Raw genomic sequence first — 5,609 nt, 5'->3', positions numbered from 1 at the left:
TGTTTTGTTTTTGTATTTGAAACTGAAGTAATTCTGTGCATTGAATATCATTTCAATGGGCCTGCCCGTGTGTGGCAGGAAATCCAATGGGCGGTGAAATAGGTGGACTGCGCCCAGAGCCACATTTCCACCCACTCACCCCAGCTGTGTCCATTCATTGCCAGAGGGAGGGTGGAAGGTCCCAGCCCAGGGATTTGATGCTAAACTACACTGGTTTATATATTGCATCTCCAGATAATCTTACCAGAGTCAACTGAGCCGAGAGTAACTTTATCCTGGCAAATATTTTTATATAAATCGCACCGTTAGGCTTTGCCAAATTTGAGTTTCTCACACCATGTTTAATTTAGCTAAATATTTCAGTTATTTCATCTGTAAACCTCTGGTCTGTGTGATAATATCTGCTATTTATAGAGAGTTTAGTAGTGTAGGAGGAGACTAGATTGAATTCAGTCAGTAAATTACTGCCACCGAGGTATCTGTTCGTGCCCCAGATGTGCGCTGCTGTGAGGAGCAAATGGAAAAACGTGACAGCATTTGGATCGTAAGAGGAAACATCTGTTTTCAGTAGAGTGTCGGATCAGACCCTGGAACAGGTTCCTCCGGCCCGCGGACTTGCCCTCAGAGGCGGACTGACTATCGGGAAATGTCCCCGAGTGTCCCCCGGACCCTCCACCGGTGAATTTGGACTCTGGGTCTTTCTAAAGCCGGTCTGTCCCGGGGCTCTGAGGCGTTTCCCGAGCTCCCCCCTCCCCGCTCTCCAGCCGCCTTCACTCACTCTGCAGCGCTCCTCTGCTCTGCAGTGAAACCCCGATTAAAATGAGACGGAGCTGATAAGTTGAGGGTTGGAACTGACTATTGACCAGGTCATTGTCACTGGACACGCCCACTCACTGAGTGACAGGCTCTCCGGCCAATGACCAGGTCATTGTCACTGGACCCGCCCCCTCACTGAGTGACAGGCTCTCCGGCCAATCCGCTTCCCCCGGGAGAGACCCGCCCCCTCACTGAGTGACAGGCTCTCCGGCCAATCCACTTCCCCCGGGAGAGCCCCGCCCCCTCACTGAGTGACAGGCTCTCCGGCCAATCCGCTTCCCCCGGGAGAGACCCGCCCCCTCACTGAGTGACAGGCTCTCCGGCCAATCCACTTCCCCCGGGAGAGACCCGCCCCCTCACTGAGTGACAGGCTCTGCGACCAATCCGCTTCCCCTGGGAGAGACCCCGCCCCCTCACTGAGTGACAGGCTCTCCGGCCAATCCACTTCCCCTGGGGGAGACCCCGCCCCCTCACTGAGTGACAGACTCTGCGGCCAATCCGCTTCCCCCGGGAGAGACCCCGCCCCCTCACTGAGTGACAGGCTTTCCGGCCAATCCGCTTCACCCGGGAGAGACGCGCCCCCTCACTGAGTGACAGGCTCTTCGGCCAATCTACTTCCCCCAGGAGAGACCCGCCCCCTCACTGAGTGACAGGCTCTCCGGCCAATGACCAGGTCATTGTCACTGGACTTGGGCTCTTCTATTTCAGCCTGTGAATCGCACGCAGACGGGTCGCGGAACAGACTCAGGAATTGGTCATTGACGGAACCTTTATGCGGTTCCTTCTGAGAGCGAGTGAAGCTGGCGGGCCTTGGGGAAGTGTGGCCAATGGCCGCGGTGGGAAAGCAGCTCGAGTGAGCCGGACCGCGGGAATCCACCGGAGACACGGCCATGGAGCGCCACCTTCCGGCTGTGGAGCCACATTACAGGCAGCGAGCTCACCGGCTTCCTGCAGTTCTGACCAAGGCTCATCGACCTGAAAATCGGTTTCTCTCCCTACACATGCTGCCTGACCTGCTGAGGATTTCCAGTGTTTATTCCTGCAGTTCACACCTCATTCTGGACTCAGCTGAACATTTTGAACGACCGCCCAAAACCGCTTTTATCCCCAGAATTCCTTCATTGATTTTTTTGTTGGTAATGAATTTGCATCCAACCAGCGATCACGTGGTTTCAGAGCAGTCTCGCCATGTTTATTACATTCATTAATCTAACAATACAAACAAAGCGAACGAAAAGAACAAAAATGTTGTCAGACAAAAACTCTAAAGCAGGAAGTTCAGGCGCTGCTTACTGGTCTGTCAGGAGCAAGATACCCGGGGATGTAGTGGAAGAAAGTTCACCGGCACTGTTGTTGGCCACACATTGAGATCCAGATCTTACTCAGGCCAACAGAGGCAGGTAAAGAGAGGAAAGGAGCATCAATCACACAGCGGCATGGGGTTTCCCAGCAGAACCAGGGTGTATTCCAGCAGATGCATGAAGCACACAGCAGAGGCAATCAGCATCCCAGCAGAAGCAGGGAGCTCACATCAGAGCCAAGACGTGTCCCAGCACAGGCAGGGAGGTAAAGAATTGAAACAAAGGTGCTCTCTTCTTCTGTATCTGCTCGAAGCAGGTTACATGTCCGTATTAGCAGAGACATGGTGTGAACAATAATATAAAAAACAGAATCTACTAATACAATAAACCTGAATTGGAAAAGGTGTTTCAGGTGTATAACGCCTCATCACGAGTTCTGATGAAAAGATTCACATTCAAACCATCAATCGGCTCTTTTCTCTTTACAGATACTGACTGGTCTGCCATGCACTGCCGGCACTTTGTGTTTCATATCCGGTAGGAACAGTTTGCCAGTGAGCCCCATCAGCTGGGAACAGATGTGTGGCACTGGAGGGGCGGGGGGAAAGGGGGCAACTAAATTTGCCACACTACAGTGACAGAGCTTACTCAAGAAAAAAATAAGTTGAAAACCACAATATTTCTCAATGCACTGAGGGCTGTAAAAGAGATTTCACGCCAGCTTATGGGGCATCACAGCTCAGACTGGGAGATCACCATGTGTGGAGTGCAGCGAGCACCGTGGCACAGTGAGCTGAGCACCAGCACAGCCAATCGCCTTTTTATAATGTGGCTTTCTTTGTCGAAGTCCCTCAAACCTCAATTTCCTCGCTTCTTCTCCTGAAGGCACTAACTCCAGTCTCGGGAACAGCAGAGCTGAGCTCAGTTGTGTCCTCACCTGATGGCCACGTCCAGCGGGAGGAGTCACTGGAGAGCACCCAGGCTGGGGCTCTTTTCTCGAGATAAGAGAAGACTGAGGGATGATGTCGCTTTTAAAAGCTCTTTAGAATAATTTCTCCATGACTACACAAACCACTCTGGGTCCAGGTATATTGTGTATCAGTAAAACAGGTTTATTATGCATTAAACATCCAGCACAAAGAAGTAATACTGAACAAGGAGATAGTCACAGTCTGTTCATCGAACCCTGGCATTCCTCCAAGTGACTGTGGCGTCATCTCTTTATTCTCTTGCTGTGTTCTGTTGACTGAAGCTTCCTCTTCCTCCTCTGGCTTTGCGCTGCTTTCGGTGTTCAATATCTGCATTTTTATACCCTTCTTTTCCCATTTTGCCTACATGGCAGTAATTAGCTCTCTGACATTAGTAAATGTCCCTCCTCTCCTCACCAATCATCTTATGACCTCGTTAACCCACTCGGCCTCTTTCTGTGCATAACAAAATACCCTTATCTAAGAATTTCACTTTACAGAACATCCTTGAGGTGTTTTCTAAACAGTTTGTCTATTCTGCAGTTTCTAAAATGAAGGATGTCTCCAATCCTCTCTCTTTTCTCTAGTTCTTATCTCTTTTCCATAACATTACCGAATTCTCTGTCTCCGACAGTCTCCGTGTTTATTCAGCACCACATTCCATTACTTCAGTCATTTAAAACACAGGTTTTTAGTCAGGTTGGCATAACTTCCCATCCTGCTTTGGTCTCAGCCATTCGCCATATTATACAGGCTATATCGGTTTTTAACATACAATTTCACATATTATAGTTATATAAAAATGGTTATAGAATCTTCATAATGTTCACTAAATCCTACCGATACACTCTATCCTACAGATACCCGATAGAGGTCTTCACAATGATGAAAGGGAAAGGTCGACGTACAGTAAATAAGTCCATGTTCCATTGCCCAACTCCTCCAGATCCATCAACTGATTGCAGAAGGAATGTTGGCCGGGACATGGGTAAACTGCCTGTCCTTATTTGAATAGTGTCTCGTGATCTTTAACACCCAGTTGAACAGGTAGACAGGGCCTCTAACACCTCAACCTAAAGATGGTACATCTAAATAACAGGGACTGCACTTCAAAAAGAATTCATTGGCTGTGACGTGTTTTGGGATGTCTTACGGTTGTGAAGGATCTTTATGAATGCAAGCTCTTTCCTTCTGATTCCTTCATTATCGCACTGGAGTGTCAGCTCAGGTTATGTACTCAGCAAGGCGAGGGCCTTGAACCCACAACATTCAGACTCTACTGGGTTTTTAGTTACCCGAGTGGGCTCCCAGACCCTGGCCCTAAGGAGACTGGTCGCGGCTGCACCGTGCAGTCGGCAGATCTGGTTCACCCTTCGCCCCTGTGCTCACTCACCTACACTGGCTCCCGGTCCGGCAAGGCCTCGATTTTAAAATTATCATCCTTGTTTTCAAATCCCTCCATGGCCTCGCCCCTCCCTATCTCCGTAACCTCCTGCAGTCCTACAACCCTCCGAGATCTCTGTGCTCCTCCAGTTCTGGCCTCTTGCGCATCCCCGATTTTCATCGCTCCACCATTGGCGGCCGTGTCTTCAGCAGCCTAGGCCCTAAGCTCTGAAATGTCCTTCTTAAACCTCTCCGCCTCTCTGCCTCTCACTCCTCCTTTAATAAACTCCATTAAACCTCCCTCTTTGACCAAACTCCTTATGTGGCTCAGTGTCAAATTTGGTTTGATAACATTCCTGTGAAACGCCTTGGGTCATTTCACTATGTTTAAGGTGCTATATAAATGCAATTTGTTGTTGTTGTTTGATTCAAATCCAGGACCAAGGGGTGAAGTAACGGTCTGACACATACCTAGGGCGCTGCCTCGGATAATCCAGTAACTAGTTTCCATTCACTTTTGACCAAAGTATCTCCCAGGCACCCTCTGGAAATAAATTTCATGTCTTCAGCACCCACTTCAGAGATTTTTTAACTGATTAATCTCCTCTCTGTCCTCGGAATACAGGCCCAGATTTTGGAATTCCGCTCTCCTGACACACAGCAAGAGCCCATATTGGGAAATTCCACAATCCCAACCTGTGCTTTTTTGAACATTGGACAAACCGGGATACGGATTTTCCCGACAGCGACTCTGTGTTTGTCAGGAGCACGGAAGAGGGAATTCTAGGCTCGTGTTTATTTTCCATTCTTTTTTCTGATCCCATCGTCTTTCAGTTCTGAAGGAAGGTCCTGCCTGAATTGTCTGATCAGCCGAGTGTTTCAGCATTTGCTGTTTTTGATATTCCCTCAGTACCGGTTTCCACCAGCAGGTGGTGATACTGCACTGTAAAACTTTACAGCGCTTTGTACAGCTCGCCATCACCATCTCCTGGCTGAAAGTGGCACTACAATCAACTGCGAGGGAACGTCAAACACTCTGGGGTGAATTTTCACTTTTACCACAACAGGCGTTAGCGGATCGGCCGCCCGTTTTACAGCCCGCACCGCAGTAAAAGTGAACATTCAGCCCTTTAAACCGGAG

This window comes from Somniosus microcephalus, unplaced genomic scaffold, assembly GCF_052327205.1.
Source record: "Somniosus microcephalus isolate GS21.2 unplaced genomic scaffold, FLI_Smic_1.0 unresolved_chr1, whole genome shotgun sequence".
Classification (NCBI taxonomy): domain Eukaryota; kingdom Metazoa; phylum Chordata; class Chondrichthyes; order Squaliformes; family Somniosidae; genus Somniosus; species Somniosus microcephalus.
Note: the sequence above shows the minus strand (reverse complement) of the source record.